This window comes from Hyla sarda, chromosome 1 (genome assembly GCF_029499605.1).
Source record: "Hyla sarda isolate aHylSar1 chromosome 1, aHylSar1.hap1, whole genome shotgun sequence".
NCBI lineage: Eukaryota > Metazoa > Chordata > Amphibia > Anura > Hylidae > Hyla > Hyla sarda.
The window spans coordinates 124,978,527-124,996,707 of NC_079189.1; the positions used below are offsets into that span (position 1 = coordinate 124,978,527).

Consider the following 18,181-nt stretch of genomic DNA (forward strand, 5'->3'; position numbering starts at 1 on the left):
CGTATTTCCGATCACTGCCGCTCGCCGGGCAGTGATCGGACCGGGATGCCTGCTGATATCTATCAGCAGGCATCCCGTGGCAATGCCTAGGGGGGGTCCTGAGACCCCCCCCCCCATATCGGCGATTGCAGCAAATGGCAGGCCAATTCAGACCTGCGATTTGCCGCGATCCGGGCAAATCGGGTCACTGGTGACCCGATCACCCGGAAAATAAGACTGATCGGAGCTGTCAGAGACAGCTCCGACCAGCCTAAGCATAGGAGCGAGGTGGCAGTGTTGCCACCCCCTCCTATCCCCTGCCATTGGTCGGTCAGGCTGACCACCAATGGCAGGAGGGGGGCGGGGGGTTAGAGTTAATTTCCCCCCGCTCTGGCCACCGATCGGAAGTCGGTACAGAGCGGGGGGAACACGGGCGGCGAGGTGGGGGGACATGGCCCGGCTTACCCGGACCGTCATCAGCGGCATCGGCGGCAGCAGGAACAAGCGGCGCGAGCAGGAGGAGCGGCGGCCGGAAAGTGCGGCTGAGAAGGCTGCAGTGAAGATCACGATAAGTGATCTTCACTGTGGCCTTCTAAAAGCTGCAAAACTACAACTCCCAGCATGCCCACACAGCCAAAGGCTGTCTGGGCATGCTGGGAGTTGTAGTTTTGCAACATCTGGAGGGTCACAGTTTGGAGACCACTGTGTAGTGGTCTCTAAACTGTGGTCCTCCAGATGTTGCAAAACTACAACTCCCAGCATGCACTGACTGTCTGGGCATGCTGGGAGTTGTAGTTTTGCAACATCTGAAGTGGCACAGTTTGGAGACCACTATATGGTAGTCTCCAAACTGTAGCCCTCCAGATGTTGCAAAACTACAACTCCCAGCATGCCCAGACAGTCAGGGATGCTGGGTGTGTAGTTCTGCAATATCTGGCCCTTCAGATGTTGCAGAACTACAACTCCCAGCATGCCTGGACAGTCTGGGCATGCTTGGACTTGTAGTTTTGCAACATCTGGAGGGCTACAGTTTGGAGGCCACTGTTCCTCCCCAGTTGTTGCATAACTACAACTCCTAGCATGCCCAGACTGTCCAGGCATGCTGGGAGTTGTAGTTCTGCAACATCTGAAGGGCCAGATATTACAGAACTACATGCCCAGCATCCCTGACTGTACGGGCATGCTGGGAATTGTAGTTTTGCAACAGCTGTAGGCACACTGGTTGTGAAACACTGAGCTAGAGTCTGTTTCCTAACTCAGTGATTCCAACCCATGTGCCTCCAGCTGTACAAAACTACAACTCCCAGAGTGCACTGACAGACCGTACACGCTGGGAGTTGTAGTCTTGCAACAGCTGGAGGCACATGGGTTGGAATCACTGAGCTAGAGTCTGTTTTCTACAGTCTGCCTACAGCTGTTGTAAAACTACAACTCCCAGCATGTACGGTCTGTCAGTGCATTCTGGGAGTTGTCATTTTGCCACAGCTGAAGGTTTGGGGTGCCCCCCCCCCCACAGGGTACTTTCACACGGGCCGGTTCACAGTGGGTTTCCTTCAAGGAAACTTACTGTGAACCCCTGCCTGTGTGAATGTACCCTAAAAACACTACACTAAACTAACAAATAATAAAAAGTAAAACACTACACATATACCCCCTTACACATCGCCAACCCCCCCCCCCCCCCCCCCCAATAAAACTGAAAAACGTCTCATACGGCAGTGTTTCCTAAACGGCGCCTCCAGCTGTGGCAAAAACCACAACTCCCAGTGTTGCCGGACAGCCATAGACTGTCCTGGCAGGCTGGGAGTCTTGCAACAGCTGGAGGCACCCTGTGGGAGACACGGCTGTAGGGTTTTGGTGGAGACAAGTCCCATCCTTGTAACCGGGTCCACCACTATTGCAAATTCCTTATTCAGGCCTCAAATGCACATGGAGCTCTCTCAATTCAGAGCCCTGTCGTATTTCAAGGCAACAGTTTAGGGCCACATATGGGGTATCTCCGTACTCGGGAGAAATTGCGTTACAAATTTGGGGGGGATTTTTCTCCCTTTACCCTTTGTAGAAATGGTAAATTTGGGGAAAAAACCTGCACTTTAGTGAAATTTTTTTTTTTCATTTACACATCCGAATTTAACGAAAAGTCGTCTAACACCTGTGGGGTGTTAAGGCTCACCAGACCCCTTGTTACGTGCCTTGAGGGGTGTAGATTCCAAAATAGTATGCCATGTGGTTTTTTTTTTTGCTGTTCTGGCACCATAGGGGCTTCCTAAATGCGACATGCCCCCAAAAACCATTTCAGAAAAACTCACTCTCCAAAATCGCTCCTTCCCTTCTGAGCCCTCTACTGCGCCCGCCGAACACTTGACATACACATATGAGGTATTTCCATACTCGAGAGAAATTGGGTTACAAATTTTGGGGGGCTTTTTCTACTTTTACCCCTTGTAAAATTTCAAAACCTGGGTCTACAAGAACATGCGAGTGTAAAAAATTAAGATTTAGAATTTTCTCCTTCACTTTGCTGTGAAACATCTAAATGATTAACACACTTACTGAATGTCATTTTGAATACTTTGAGGGGTGCAGTTTATATAATGGGGTAATTTATGGGGTATTTCTAATATGAAGGCCCTTCAAATCCACTTAAAAACTGAACTGGCCCCTAAAAAGTTCTGATTTTGAAAATTTTGTGAAAAATTGGAAAATTGCTTCTGAACTTTGAAGCCCTCTGATGTTTTCCAAAAGTAAAAACATGTCAACTTTATGATGCATACATAAAGTAGACATATTGTATATGTGAATCAAAATATTATTTATTTAGAATGTTTATTTTCCTTACAAGCAGATAGCTTCAAAGTTAAAAAAAATGCTAAATTTTCAATTTTTTCATCAAATTTTGGAATTTTTCACCAAGAAATGATACAAGTATCGACAAAAATTTACCACTAACATAAAGTAGAATATGTCACGAAAAAACAATCTCAGAATCAGAATGAAAAGTAAAAGCATCCCAGAGTTATTAATGCTTAAAGTGACAGTGGTCAGAATTGGTCCTTAAGAGGTTAAAGGGGTTATCCACCATAAGGTGATTTTAGTACATACCTGGCAGACAGTAATGGACATGCTTAGGAAGGATCCCCGCTTGTCTTGGGGCTAAATGGCTATGTTGTGAGATTACCAGAACACTGTGGCTAGCTTTTTGTGAACTGGTATTTCTTGTTTGAGTTTCCTTCTTTGCCTACAAATCCCATAATTCCATTTACCGCCCTCCCACACATCAGCCACCCCACCCATTGAAACATAAATGAGCTGCATCCATTCAAAAGACCTGTGGTTTGAAATCAGGATGCCTACAGCTGTTGGAAAAATACAATTAGTTGCAAATTGAGTTCAAGCGATGGCTTCAACCTGGGAAAGATCTGAGACAACAGACATTTTGTATGCTGTTAAAAATAAATATTGGGGTGAAAATCACATAAGAATTGTGAGGCCACTGTCACACACAGGTATATACACTATATTAGGAACTACACTGACCTTACAGCCCCGTAGCATAGTCAAATAAAAAAAAATCCTGGAATACCCCTTTAATCTCTATGTGTGCAGGTCAACTAATCTAGAGTCTGCCAGACTTATGATGAATCCCACTTTGCACTGTATAAAGAGTTATACACTACAATTATGAATGCAGACTTATGATAAAATATTAATGCATTAGTTGCAACACGTACAATTTAGCAGTATTTTTTGAATTAATCAATCTTTTACCCCTATTTCTGGTATGTTTTAAGGAGACTAGCAGAAATTCCTATTTAGATTCAAGAGGAATCACAGTCAGACATGCATTAATAATAACCCCTCTGGTCAAAACTTTAGGTCAGAGCACAACTGTACTTTTGGATGCAGGATTTCAAACTCAAATTGAAATACTGGATAAAAAGGTTTCTGTAGATCGGATACAATCATAACATAGGTCAGAAAGTTAAAAATACAAGTAGCAATCTGACAGATCATCTTCTCTTAGAAACAGGAAGAACAACATAAAAAAAAATATATAGGAGGTAAGAAAAATGTCAGCTGTCCTTCCTGTAATAATATATTGCTCAGTTATCTTTATTCCTCCGAGATTTGATTTTAAAGAGTACCTGTCACCAAATAAAACTTTTAATAAAGTGTTCCTTGTGTAATTAGCAGACACTTTCCCATTCAAATGCTTTTAAAACTATCAACATTAACATGTTTAAAATGTAATATAAAAAATGGCCACTAGGTGGCTCTGTTCTGTTCCCTGCCACAATTAATACAGGCTGGCAGGAGTCCGAACTCAGGAAGTGTTTCTCTGCACGGAGCTTTATTATCAGCTGCACAGAAAGTGAAAGCTCCACAGATTCTCACAGAAAGCCACACAGACTGACAGCTGAAGGAGAGAGCCTCACTGATAGCAACACAGACTGAAACATGTACAGAGCTAAATGTAGAAAGAAATAATGTAGAAAGCTTAAAATATTTTTCAGATTTCTACATTTTTTAAAGGCTACTAATGGTTTTATATTTGCATACTCCATAAGGTCTACATCATTTTGAATTAAAAGCCAGTTATCGCTGATTGATTTTTTTATATCTGTTAAGCCATTGGGTTGTACTGAAAAGAAAGAGAAAAACGAAAAGAGGAAGTAGATGAAGGAGGGAGGGCAATGGAAGAAGAAGGGGAGGGGGAGATGGGACCTGCAAAACAAAATAACAGGATTTGTATGTTGATATCTTTAAATTTACTTTCCCCAGTTGTCCTATGATGTCTCTTACCTTTTAATAATTATTTTCTATTTTGTTTATTTGCTCTTTTCATTGCTTTCTCCAAAACTGCCATTGGATACCCTCTTTTCAATAAATGCTCTTTTATTTCTAAGGCTTGAATCTGATAATCATTCTCAATGCTGTTGATGTGTCTCAAACGCAAACATTTTCCTTATGGGATGTCAGATTTGACGTGCTCTGGGTTATAGTTTTTGTATAGGAGAAGTGAGTTACAAGCTGTGGGTTTTCTATAACCCCTAGTTATAGGGCCGTCATCCTCTACCACTACGAATATGTCAAGAAATTCTACTTCCCTTGGACCTATCTTAGAAGTAAAGCTTACATTCATATGATTATTCCTGTTTAGGGCAGACATGAAAGCACCAAAATAAGACCGCGCCCTTCCAGACCGTAAAAATGTGGTTGACAAAGCAACAATAACATGCAACAAACTTCAAGAATGGATTCATCTCAGAAAAAATATGCCCCTTCTCGAACATGACTACATACAGATTTGCCAGAATACATGCAACCAGTGTGCCCATGGCTACTCCATCAGTTTGAATAAACCGAACTAAAAGAATTGCAAGTTAGAGTCAAAGTTAATTTATTAGTTGGTGTCCTTGGCTAGATACAGTATTTCACAAGTAAGGTTTGCAAGAGCCAAACTAGACTTCCTCCAAAATTGTTGAAAATATAAGAAGAAAACTGGTAGGGAGGCTTCTAAGATGCCTACTGCCACATTAATGGAGCTGCAGGAATTTCTGGCAAGTACTGGCTGTGTGCTACATGTGTGGTGAGTAGGGGTCTGGCATAAATGCTGTGAAACAGATTGTCTGGCAAGTTGCCAGGTTTGTGACACCAAAAGTAATAGTGTTCAATGGCTTATATGTAACAACCCTGTAGTTAACTGACAGTTCCCACCACCCACTACTTCTAATAAAGCAGCCTTCTGTATTAAAGCCCAGAGAATATATACCTCAAAAGCCAGGATTTATGGATAAGAGCTTGTTCTTTACTGATGTTGCAGATCCAATATAACAGAAAACCGTGATGATAAAACAGACTGGAAATATCACACTTTATAGACACGTTAGGTAGGGATAGATGGTTGAACGTCTCTGTCACAGTCCTTGAATAATGTGAAAAATATAGACTTGGTAATTGTTTGACTTTTAGTCCTCCTGAGTAGATTGGTTCTCTATCCCTAAAGGTACATGCTGAGCCCAAAGGCTTGTGGCAGTTCTGGATTTTAATGCACTCAAATTAGACACTTGAGACTTTAGACTACAACTTGAGACTTGACTTTAGACTTAACTGACTTAAGACTGAAATGACTTGGCTGTACTTCTGTTTCAGCAGCTAGCCTATTAGTAAATCATACTTTAGGGGTCTTCATGGGGATATTCTGTGTTAAACTTTGCAAAGTCTCCCTCCCTCACCTACATTTCGTCAGGTTACTCTGAAACATCACTGATCTGAGGACATCCAGAAGAGAGACTCAAGACGTTAGTCAGTCTCTTTGGGCAGACCAGCCCAGAGGATGCTCAAATCTAGAGGGCTGGTCAGCTTTGCTCTTGTCCCTAAATCATCTACTTGTGTTTGTTCTACCCTTGTAGCAGAAGATGCCAGAAAGATTGCAGCTTGTTGCCAAGACCTGAAATATTGCAGTTGGACGCAGTCTCTCACTGAAGGTGTGAGAGCTGCTGTTGGATGATGTTCCCTGACCTAAGGCCAGATCTTAACTCACTAACATGTGCATTAGGTCCCTCTCCTGTTACTGGGGACTGGGGTGGAGATAGGACAGCCCTGAGTCCTTAAATGGATGAAGGGTGGACATCAGACATGTTACCAGCTTTACACAGTGAAGACAAGTATTTTAGGTACAGCCAGTTAACCCCTTGCTCTTAAATTGGCTCAGTGCATGCAGAAGACATATAAATATATTTAAAAAAATACACTTACATAGCAATACATTTACAGAAATAGTCCTAAGACTGAGCTGGGGACCTTTGAGGCAACAGCCTCTGAACAGTGTTCATGGTAGCAAAAGAAGACCCCGGTCAAGGACACCACACTGGAGACAACAATTTCCCATATACTTCATATAAATGAACTGTGGCATAGTGTGGCAAGACAGAATCCTTTTCTTACAAAGAAAAACACCCAAGCCTGGCTAAAGCAAAAACAAGTGGAAAAATGTGTTTGGTTCTGCTGAAACCAAGGTTGAACTTTTTGGCCATAATTTCAAACGATATGTTTGGCACAAAGATAACACTGACCATCACCTAAAGAACATAATACCCACAGTGAAGCATGGAGGTAGTAGCATCATGCTTTGGGGCTGGGTTTTTTTCTGCTTTAGTCAGGGTGGAGGAAATTATGAACAGTTGCAAATGCCATAGAATTTGGACACAAAACCTTCAAGTGTCTGTTCTGTGGTATGTTATCTTTTTTTCCCACTTTGAGATTTCAGTTTGTTTTGCCACTGAATTGTTTACATTATAGGTCACATTAAAGGTGGATAAAGTTCTTGATTTCACAATATTGGCATATAGAAGCCATAAAAATAAGGATTTAGTCCAAGCGCTGGTCCTCCCAAAGAGATGGTGTCAGGAGTCAAGGTATTAAGTAAAATTCTTTAATGCAACATAAAAGTTTCAAGTCCCATGCTGGACTCTTCATCAGGCATAACAAACATACAGCAAGTGAAGTTATGCCTGTTGTTATGTTTGTTATGCTGTATGTTTGTTATGCCTGATGAAGAGTCCAGCATGGGACTTGAAACTTTTATGTTGAATTAAAGAATCTTACTTAATACCTTGACTCCTGACACCATCTCTTTGGGAGGACCAGCGCTTGGACTAAATCCTTATTTTTACGGCTTCTATATGCCAATATTGGGGGAGATTTATCAAAACCTGTGCAGAGGAAAAGTGGCCCAGTTGCCCATAGCAACCAATCAGATCGCTTCTTTCATTTTTAACAAGGCCTCTGCAAAATGAAAGAAGCGATCTGATTGGTTGCTATGGGCAACTGGGCCACTTTTCCTCTACACAGGTTTTGATAAATCTCCCCCATTGTGCTTTTTCTGCTGAGTGCCTGCGGCCACTCAGGAAGGATCCGGAGCAGCGGTCACCCTCATGATCTTTGAGTGAATCTACAGGCTGATACAGGTGTTGTGCCCTCAGCACAACACTCTCTGGTAAGCTTACATCTTACCTTTTCTGGTGCCTACCGTTTTAAAATGTATTGCCCTAGGGGCGCACCTTGTCCTTTTTTGTTTCCCTCTCATAAAGTTCTTGATTTGTCTTTGTCTTATTCTTTCACATCACCATAGGCCATTTATTCTCCACTGGAAACTCTGGGAAGAAGGATATGCAAAGCAGCTTTCTGATGCCACCTTTTGGAAGAACCAGTGAAATCTTAACTCCATTTACACATCTGCCATTGTGAACAAAATGTATGATATTGACACTGAATGCCACCTGGGCTCACTTAGCAAATAATAGAAGAGTGACAACCATAGTTTTAAAAGGGGTGCTCCGCTTGAAAACATTTTTTTTTTTTTTAAATCAACTGGTGCCAGAAAGTTAAAGGGGTCATCCACCATAAGGTGATTTTAGTACGTACCTGGCAGGCAATAATGGACATGCTTAGGAAGGATCTGCGCTTATCTTGGGGCTAAATGGCTATGTTGGGAGATTACCTTAACACTGTAGCTAGCTTTTTGTGAACTGGTATTTCCTGTTTGACTTTTCTTTTTTTTTACTACAAATCCAATAATTCAATTTTCTTCCCTCCCACACATCAGCAACCCCATCCATTGGAACATAAATGAGATGCATTCATTCTAAAGACCTGTGGTTTTCAATCAGGGTGCCTGCAGCTGTTGCATTAGTTGCAGTTGATCTCTCTCCCACCAAGCGATCGCTCCACCCATTGAAGCAGACATGCTCCTTGTCATCAGCTGACTAGTGAGTCAGGTCTCGGCCACATTGCAACCTGGGAAAAATCTGAGACAACAGTCATTTTGTATGCTGATAAAAATAAATATTGGGGTGAAAATCACAGAAGAATTTTGAGAAAACACACACACACACAGGTACAGACACCATATTATGAACCACAGTAACTTCACAGCCCCTGTAGCATAGTCAAATAAAAAAAAATCCTGGAATACCCCTTTTAACAGATTTGTAAATTACTTCTATTAAAAAAAATCTTAATCCTTCCAGTACTTATCAGCTGTTGCTTGCTCCCGAGGAAATTCTTTTATTTTTGAATTGCCTTTCTGTCTGACCACAATGCTCTCTGCTGACACCTCTGTTCATATCAGGAACTGTCCAGAGAAGGAGCAAATCCCCATAGCAAACCTCTACTGCTCCAGACAGTTCCTAAAATGGACAGAGGTGTCAGCAGAGAGCATTGTGGTCAGACAGAAAGGAAATTCAAAATGAAAAGAATTTCCTGTGGAGCATACATAAGCCTATCAGTACTAGAAGGATTAAGATTTTTTAATAGAAGTAATTTACAAATCTGTTTAACTTTCTGTCATCAGTTGATTTCCAGTGGAGTACCCCTTTAAGCATACATGTTTTCAGTTGACTTCTTATTTACCCACATGCTAGTGAGAGAGTATTTATTCAGGCTAGTAAAGGTTTCTATACGGTCCCTTCAACCTTATGTTAAAAAATTTTAATACCATGAAAAAATGCATTCCCGTGCCTTTTTATGAATGGTCCCTAATGTTACATTGGCACAAACACATATTAGAAGGTGTGGAGCTGAATAACAAATGGAGACATGACACAGCCGCTGCTCATTAGCATTGAATTTAAGCTACAAGGTCAGATCATCATTTTGTGTACAGTATTGTCTACATCCAACATCAAGGTCTTATCAGCGGAATTACTTAAATACATTTACCTGCCGTTACAACTACAGTTTTGCCATTATTGTAGATTTTCCAAGGGCTTTGCAATGTTGAACACATTTTAAGAAAGAAAACTCTTAATTATAAAAAGTGGAGCAGTTTGCAAGGTGCTTATCCTCCATGACATTCCCAGCAGACAGCTGAAGGCCCTGCAATGCATCTTTCTGACACAGTAATCCTGCTGGGGAAGAGACTGCATTTTACCAACAGTTAGAAGCACTTTACTGACTTCAGGCATGTTCCTTTCTTCATAAATTTCTATTAACAAGCCGCTGTTTACTGGTTGCTTTTATTGTTATTTGTAGTGTCTCACGTAAACATTTTAAGAGCACTTTGAAGTAGAGACAGAAAAATGTATTTGTGAGAGAGCTTGGGGCTCACGGTTTATTCACCCGAGCAGAGATGGTCTAACAACTGACACGATTTACCTGCTCTGTTGACTTAATTTATAGTGTTTGTATACTGTATGAGGATCAGCAATGGGTTTTCTCACTAAGTTTTATTGGACCAGTAAGAGTCCAATTACATGTAAGTGAAGTATCTCTTTATTTAGTGGACTTACTTTGGACAATGAAAAAGACTCAACCAATATTTGTTTCATGTTATTTATAGCTCTAAACATAAAATAATACTGCAAAGCTGTGTGCAACTGTGTCCAATTCAAGAACATAGAAATATAGATAATGTGATACATCCAAAGATATTATTAGCAACAATTAATAAAACTAGAAAATTCCAATGAAACACTGCACACGAAAACAACTTAACCTTATCCTTATCACTGGTACTCCATGCTAGCAAAAGTGTCCTATATTAGTGTTGCTCGCGAATATTCCCAATTCGAATTTTATTCGCGAATATTGCATATTCACGAATTCGAGAATATTGCATATTCGCGAATTCGAGAATATTGCTAATATAGCACTATATATTCGTAATTACGAATATTCATTTTTTGTTTTTTTTGCATATGCGAAAATATATGCACATATTCGCGAATATTGAGTCCTCCCTTATTTAATGGTATAGGGAACTTTGACTAGTGCATTAACTCTGTGACTTTTTGCTCATTCTAACCAATAGGCCCTTTGTGGTCTATGGGGATCTCACAGCATGTAAAATAGGAAGCTAAGCAGGACTGTCTTGGCAGCACAGTGGATGGGAGTCCACCATGGGTTCAAGTTCTGGGGTGGGACAGAGTTTTACAGTGTTGTGGTTTAACTTTACTTTCCTGGAAAAGCTGCTGAGTTGCCCATAGCAACCAGATTGCTTCCTCCATTTTTCAGAGGCCTTTTCAAACATGAAGGAAGCAATCTGATCGGTTGCTATGGGCAACTGCACAACTCTTCCTCTTCACTGGTTTTGATGTATCTCCCCCATAGAGGGAGATTAATCAAAACCTGTCCAGAGGAAAAGTTTCTGAGTTGCTCATAGCAACCTAATCAGATCGCTTCCTTCATTTTGCAGAGGCCTTGTGAAAAATGAAAGAAGCGATCTGATTTGTTGCGATGGGCAACTTTTCCAGGAAAGTAAAGTTAAACCACAGCACTGTAAAACACTATGCCACCCCAGGACCCAAACCCATGGTGGTCTCCCATCCATTGTGCTGCCAAGACAGTCCTGCTTAACTTATTGTTTTACATGCCATGAGATCCCCATAGACCACAATGGGCCTATTGGTTTCTATAGGCAAAAAAACACAGAGTTAATGCACTAGTCACAGTTCCCTATACCATTAAAGAAGGGAGGGCTCAATATTCGCGAATATGCGCATATGAGGAAAACCAGTGTAGAGGAATAGTTGTGCAGTTGCCCATAGCAACCAATCAGATTGCTTACTTCATTTTTGAAAAGGCCTCTAAAAATGAAAGAAGCGATCTGATTGGTTGCTATGGGCAACTAAGAAACTTTTCCTCTGGACAGGTTTTGATAAATCTCCCTCCATGGGGGAGATTCATCAAAACCAGTGTAGAGGAAGAGTTGTGCAGTTGCCCATAGCAACCAACCAGATTGTTTACTTCATTTTTGAAAAGGCCTCTGAAAAATGAAGGAAGCAATCTGGTTGCTATGGGCAACTTAGAAACTTTTCCAGGAAAAGTTTCTGAGTTGCCCATAGCAACCAATCAGATCGCTTCTTTCATTTTGCAGAGGCCTTGTGAAAAATGAAAGAAGTAATCTGGTTGGTTGCTATGGTCACCCCAGCAGTGTTTCCAGGAAAGTAAAGTTAAACCACAACACTGTAACACCCCAGGACTTGAACCTGTGGTGGTCTCCCATCCACTGTGCTGCCAAGACAGTCCTGCTTAGCGTGGTGGTCTCCCATCCACTGCGCTGCCAAGTCAGTCCTGCTTAGCTTACTGTTTTAAATGCTGTGAGATCCCTCATAGACCACAATGGGCCTATTGGTTTCAATGGGCGAAAAATCACAGAGTTAATGCACTAGTCACAGTTTCCTATACCATTAAATAAGGGAGGGCTCAATATTCGTGAATATGCAAATATATTTTCGCATATGCGAAAAAAACCGAATATGTGACATTCGCGAATATATGACGAATATTCGTCCATATATTCGCAAAATATCCCGAATTCGAATATGGCCTATGCCGCTCATCACTAGTGTGTGTGTGTGTGTGTGTGTGCGTGTATATATGATGTCCATGACTAGAATATTTCAACTAGTGTTGGGTGCGAATATTCGCATTTTTATCGCGAATACATTCGCTATATATTCGAAATTGCGAATATTCCCTTTTTTCCACATATTCGCATATGTGAATATCCGCATATTCCTTCTTTTCACTTGTGGGCCAATTAAAATGATGCAAATACACTTGTCAGAGGTTATCAACAACATCCCTAGCAACCAATAGTAAAGTTGCCCACCCCCTTACTATTTTCTTCCTCGAATATGCGAATATAACGAAGACTTTCTCCTAGCACTGTATCCACCTTTTCCAGCCCACCGGAGCACCTGAAAGATGAACTAATTTATGCAGGCTAAAGTCAGCAACTGCCAAGCCGAGAAGTACATGACGAATGGAATCACTGTAACTTCGCTCATCTCTAGCCCGTAGGATTAGGCTACTTTACATATTTTAAAGAAGGTGTATATTTTCTATTCTTTCTAGTCATTCTTACAATTTTCCTAGAACACTGTGATGGTCATTATTAAGAATTTAGCTACTGACCTGTAAAATGAATTTTGGCATAATTCTCCATTTTCTTTCATAGCCTAAATATAATCATTTTTAGAACATTCCACATGGTCCACTGCTTTCTGTGTCATTGTATAAAGCCTTATCCCTAATTTCTGCTTTAAAATAAAATAAAAAGCATTCATTCAATACTGGGTTTCTTTTATTCTTGTATACTTTGTAAATTGTCTCAATAAGTTTCCTAGATATAGATAAAGATTGCACTTATGTTATCTGATGTTATTAGTTTGAAAGTGACTGAAGACGAGTATACTGAAAAAAGCTGTCCTGAGTAAACCTCTCATGCTTCAGATAGTTCTTGACATGGAAAGAGGAGGCAGCAGAGAGCACTGCGTTCAGACTGGAAAGAACTACACAATTTACCCCTGTACCCCTGTTCATGATATTTAGAGATTCTCTGGTGTCTGGTATTGTGCCAAGGGACTGGCGCAAGGCGAATGTGGTGCCAATCTTCAAAAAGGGCTCTAGGTCTTCCCCAGGAAACTATAGACCGGTAAGTTTAACGTGCATTGTGGGTAAATTGTTTGAAGGACTTATAAGGGATTACATACAGGAATACATAGGGGATAATTGTATTATAAGTGATAGCCAGCATGGGTTTACTAAGGATAGAAATTGTCAAACCAATCTAATTTGCTTTTATGAAGAGGTGAGTAGAAGCCTTGACAGAGGAATGGCTGTGGATATAGTGTTTCTGGATTTTGCTAAAGCATTTGATACTGTCCCTCATGGAAGTCTGACAGGTAAGTTAAGGTCTTTGGGTTTGGAAATTTTAGTTTGTAACTAGATTGAACACTGGCTCATGGATCGTACCCAGAGAGTGGTGGTCAATGATTCGTACTCTGATTGGTCCCCGGTAATTAGTGGTGTACCCCAAGGTTCAGTACTGGGCCCGCTGTTGTTTAATTTATTTATTAATGATATAGAGGATGGTATTAACAGCTCTGTTTCTATCTTTGCAGATGACACCAAGCTTTGTAGCACAGTACAGTCTATAGAGGATGTGCATAAGTTACAAGATGACTTGGATAGACTAAGTGTCTGGGCATCCACTTGGCAAATGAGGTTCAATGTGGATAAATGTAAAGTTATGCATCTGGGTACTAATAACCTGCATGCGTCGTATGTCTTAGGGGGGATTAAACTGGCAGAGTCACTGGTAGAGAAGGATCTGGGTGTACTTGTAGATCACAGACTACAGAATAGCATGCAATGTCAGGCTGCTGCTTCCAAAGCCGGCAGGATATTGTCATGTATCAAAAGAGGCATGGACTCAAGGGACAGGGACATAATACTCCCCCTTTATAAAGCATTGGTATGGCCTCACCTGGAATATGCTGTTCAGTTTTGGGCACCTGTCCATAAAAGGGACACTGCGGAGTTGGAAAGGGTGCAGAGACGCGCGACTAAACTAATATGGGGCATGGAACATCTTAGCTATGAGGAGCGATTAAAGGAGTTACAATTGTTTAGTCTTGAGAAGAGACGTTTAAGGGGGGATATGATAAACGTATATAAGTATATTAATGGCCCATACAAAAAATATGGAGAAAAACTGTTCCAGGTTAAACCCCCCCAAAGGATGAGGGGGCACTCCCTCCGTCTGGAGAAGAAAAAGTTTAGTCTCAAGGGGCGACACGCCTTCTTTACCGTGAGGACTGTGAATTTATGGAATGGTCTACCTCAGGAACTGGTCACAGCAGGAACAATTAACAGCTTTAAAACAGGATTAGATACATTCATGGAACAAAATAACATTAATGCTTATGAAGAAATATAAAATCTCATCCCTTCCCCAATATCGCGCCACACCCCTACCCCTTAATTCCCTGGTTGAACTTGATGGACATATGTCTTTTTTCGACCGTACTAACTATGTAACTATGTAACTTTCTCTGGAGCATACAGCAGCTGATAAGTACCTGAAGGATTAAGATTTTTAAATAGAAGTCATTTACAAATCTAAATAACTTTCTGGCACCAGTTGATTTGAAAACATTTTGTTTCCCAGGAGTACCCCTTTAATAGTTTACAGCAGATCTACTAATGTTAATTAAGATATATGCTTCAGTTCAGTTTTTTTGTGCTATTTTAGTACTGCTCTGCAGAGCTACAGCTAGCTCCTTTTGCACCCGAGGCGAGAACAGAAGAGTGTGTCTTTACTCCTTTTGAGCTCAGGGCACCCCTCGGAAATGTAATTTTTTTTATATGTTGGCTATGTAGATTACAGTACTGTTATATGCAGCGACTTACAAATGACATCTTCTCTGATTGGAGTTGTTCTCTTGTTCTTTTCTTCCCCATCTGGCCCAGGACATCATGATGATTACTTCCAGCCAAAACTTTCCAGCATAGAACCTGTAACACAAGCACATTAGGCTCTGTACTTTTCCAGCATTATCCTCCCTTTTTCTCCACAAATGCATCCAGTCTCTCCCAAATAAATGCCACCAGCCTTCCAACAACACACAATTATGGACATTTATCAACGGGTTTAGTCAGGTTTTCTTTACTAAAATTGTCGCAAAATTGTCGCAACTGCGACTACACGATTTTTTGTGCGACATTTTGACTGGAAAGCGAGAAAAGCAAGTTTTCCTAAAATTTACTATGTAGTAATAATTTTAGTCAGGTATTTATTAACTGCGACAGTCGCAACTGCGCAAAAAAAAGTCGCAACAGCGTTAAAAATTGACTAAATTTACTCCAGCTCAAACATGGAGCAGAAAAAGCTACTACCAAAGTAAAAAAGGAAAAATTGCTTACGTGAAAGAAAATTATCAACAGGCTGAAACCAGTTGATAAATACGTCGCACATAAGCAAAAAAAAAAAAGTAAGGAAAAAATTACTAAAAAAAAGAATACATAAGCAAACATTGATAAATGTCCCTCAATGTTTCCAGCCTTGCTCAAATACCTCCAGCCCCCCACACAATGCCTCCAGCCTTACCTCACACAAATGCACAATGCCTACTGCCTTACCAAAATGCCTCAAGCCTTCCCCAAATACAATGCCTCCAGCCAACCAGACACACAATGCCTCCAGCCTCACCCACATACAATGTCTCCAGCCTCACCCACACACAATGTCTCCAGCCTCACCCACACACAATGGCCCTCATTTACTTAGAAAATCGGGTTGTAAGTCTATCTTGCTTTCTTACCCGACTGCTTTTTTCCCCTGGTATTTATTATTATGTTGCATCCTGTTTGTCGCACGTGGGTTTTGTTGGTTTTGAAACCTTTAGAAATACGTGGGAAAGCTCAGAAATGTCGGGTTACGCCCCTTTTTGGGGTTTGGGAGAATCCACATCGGGTCCGTCGGGAAAAATTTTTGCATCGTGTCGCAGACTGGCGCACGATGTCTGCGACATGTCGCAGACAAAGATGCGCCAGAAAACCCGACAAAACAAGTCGGATTTAGAATAGTAAATGAGGGCCAATGTCTCCAGCCTCACCCACACAAAATTCCTTCAGTCTTTCTTTTACAGGTGTAGAGGAATACAGGGGTTTATAGGTGTACAGGAGTGACACAGGGGTGTACATGGATGACAGGGGTAATGATGGGGGGCAGAGGGGTGTACAGGGTGAAGGAGAAGTAATTAGGGGTGACAGGGGTGTACAGGGGTGAAAGAAGGGTTTAGAGGTGTGACAGAGGGGTAACAAGGAATGTAGATAGGTGACAGCGGGGTGACAGAAGGGTGGGGGTGCAGTACCTGAAGCCAGTGGCGGATCCAGAGTATAGTCTTGGAGGGGCAGAAAATTAGGCATTAGCAAGTATGAGCAGTGGCGATGCTAGGGTTAGTGTCACCTGGTGGTTTTGTGACTTTTGGGGGCTTCCGTTACTACGCAGTGCATTTTTTGGTAAAAATTACACCTTATCTTTATTCTGTAGGTCCATACAGTTAAAATGATACCCTACATATACAGGTTTGATTTTGTCGTACTTCTGCAGGAAAATGTATATGTTTAAAAATGTCCTCTTCTGACCCCTATAACTTTTTTTTTTGTGCCGTGATCTGAAGTTTTTATTGGTACCATTTTTGTTTTCATCAGACTTTTTGATCGCTTTTTATTCATTTTTTAATGGTATAAAAAGTGACCAAAAATACGCCATTTTGGGCTTTGGAATTTTTTTTACGTGTATGCCATTGGCCGTGCAGTTTAATTGCATGTATTAACATACCATTGATCGGTGTTATCGGCGCTTGACTGCTCCTGCCTGGATCTCAGGCACGGAGCAGTCATTCGCCGATCGGACACCGAGGAGGCAGGTAGGGATCCTCCCGGTGTCCTGTAAGCTGTTCGTGACGCCGCTATTTCACTGAGCTGCCGGGATACTTTCAATTTCATTTCAGACGCGGCGGTCAACTATGATCGTCGCCTCTGAAGGGTTAATACAGGGCATCACCATGATCGGTGATGTCCTGTATTAGCCGTGGGTCCCGGCCATTGATGGCCGCCGGGACCAACCCGATATGATGCGGGGTCACAGCGTGAGCCGGCGCAGGACGTAAATATACATCCTGCGTTGTTAAGGAGTTAACCACCAGAGAGTCCCGGCACCCTTATTTAGAATCACTGCCCAGTGTAATGTGTGCCGGACATCTCTGACCAAGGTACCCCCTTGCAGCTGCACACCTGAAGCGATTGCCTCAATCACCTTATGAGAGCTACAGCCATGCTGCTCTGACCCATTCAAAATCTAAATGACATAGATTTCGATTATATATTAATTTGTAAAGTCGTTGTATTGGGCACTTGCCAGGTTTTGCATTGATACACAGGGGCTTCAAGCTACTGTATACTAGTACATCTTTTACTACTTCTACTTCTTGCCTTGTATTTGGAGCAGACAACTCTGTGTCAAGTAAATGTCCTCTTTGGGGTCATTGGTGTGTTTAGAGAGCTAATGTTTGGCATGTAAGAAACAATATATATGGCAAGTCAGCTAGGATCCGTCTTGAAATGTTGCAACGTGGTAAGGAGGCGGGTGGTTTATCCATTCCAAATAATTTGTTGTACTTTTTAGTGTTGCAGGTCCAGCAGTTGAAGGGGTGGGTGCAGTTTACCACTACAGGGCGCATGGGAGATCTAGTATTAAGGCGTTTTGGTAAGGTGACCCCTATTTATCTGTTGGGAGGTCCCCCCCCCGGACCTCCCTCCTACCTTTGTCCTTATCCATAAGGTGTGAATTAAATTTAGGACCCTTTTGCATTAACACCTTAACGACGAAGGACATATATTTACGTCT

At 41.6% G+C, this 18,181-nt stretch overlaps 1 long non-coding RNA gene across 1 annotated transcript; it reads left to right on the forward strand.

The window, feature by feature from the left end:
- The first annotated feature begins 7,845 nt into the window (after positions 1–7,845).
- Positions 7,846–9,876, forward strand: LOC130358066 (uncharacterized). The gene is made up of 3 exons (XR_008889400.1): positions 7,846–7,978; positions 8,114–8,236; positions 9,738–9,876. It is a non-coding gene; the product is annotated as an uncharacterized LOC130358066 (long non-coding RNA).
- The last annotated feature ends 8,305 nt before the right edge of the window (positions 9,877–18,181 follow it).